Source organism: Phaseolus vulgaris, chromosome 1 (assembly GCF_051622355.1).
Source record: "Phaseolus vulgaris cultivar YP4 chromosome 1, ASM5162235v1, whole genome shotgun sequence".
Lineage (NCBI taxonomy): Eukaryota > Viridiplantae > Streptophyta > Magnoliopsida > Fabales > Fabaceae > Phaseolus > Phaseolus vulgaris.
The window spans coordinates 50,695,289-50,696,263 of record NC_143498.1 but is presented as its reverse complement, the minus strand read 5'-3'; the positions used below and the strand labels follow the sequence as shown (position 1 = coordinate 50,696,263).

Genomic DNA, 975 nt, shown 5'->3' with positions numbered 1-975 from the left:
TCACACTTTTTTTTCAAATTTAGTCCTTAATTTAAACAAAACATAAAAATTATAGAAAATACTAAACATATGAGAAGTGAGTGTATGAAAATTGAGTTGAGTGAGTACTAAAATGTGATTCATAAGTAAACTTTCATTTTGTTTTGTATTTATTTATTTATAACTTAACTAAACCACGCTAATAATTTAATCAAACACATTTAAATTCCAATAATAATAGTCATTAAACTAAAAGTATACAAATGGTGAACTAAATCACTACATTGAAAAAAGGAAAGTTATATTTGAAACTTTAATTAAATCACTCAAATGTAGCCAAATAGAAAAAGAGAAAACATAAACTACATAGTTTTTTTGTTGGGTGAGAATCTATAAGGGTTTAGTGTGAAGGATTTGAAGAGATAACTATTTGACATCTGCAACCTGAATGATAGAGTTTAAAAAAGACAATCGTTCTATCAATTCTTTAACCTGAGCCTTGAGAACATTATTAACTGCTTCAGTTCGAGCAAATGCTTCTTCCTTTTCCTTTATGCACTTTGCAATCTTCTTCTTTACACTTAGCAAATCATTGACTTCATTGGTGAATTTCAGTAGTTGCTCCTGCTTTCTCATTCGTGACCGTCTCGCTGATTCACGGTTCGAAACCATTTTTTTCCTCTTCTTCTCCTTCATTTCTGAAACTTCTTCTATGTATCCACAACTTGACAAAGCTTCAATAGAAGAAGACATTTGGTTTTTAATAAGGAGACTTCAATTTAATATATTAATATATAGAGTCAAATGATAAATATCAATAATAAGAAAAATTTAACATTAATTAACATACATTAAATACTTTTGAATATATTTTTGACTTATTATAAAGTAAAATTGTTTTTTCCTCCAACTTATTAAATAAAGATTGTTTATACAATATTTTTTTCAATTTTGAATCCTTTTATCAAGTATCCAATTATATGTTTATTTTCCTAG

General features: G+C 26.5%; 1 pseudogene; it reads right to left on the bottom strand.

Annotated features, from left to right (window-relative positions):
• Positions 1 to 405: 405 nt before the first annotated feature.
• On the bottom strand, positions 406 to 732 carry LOC137816094 (bZIP transcription factor 53 pseudogene; annotated as a pseudogene).
• Between the last annotated feature and the right edge of the window lie 243 nt (positions 733 to 975).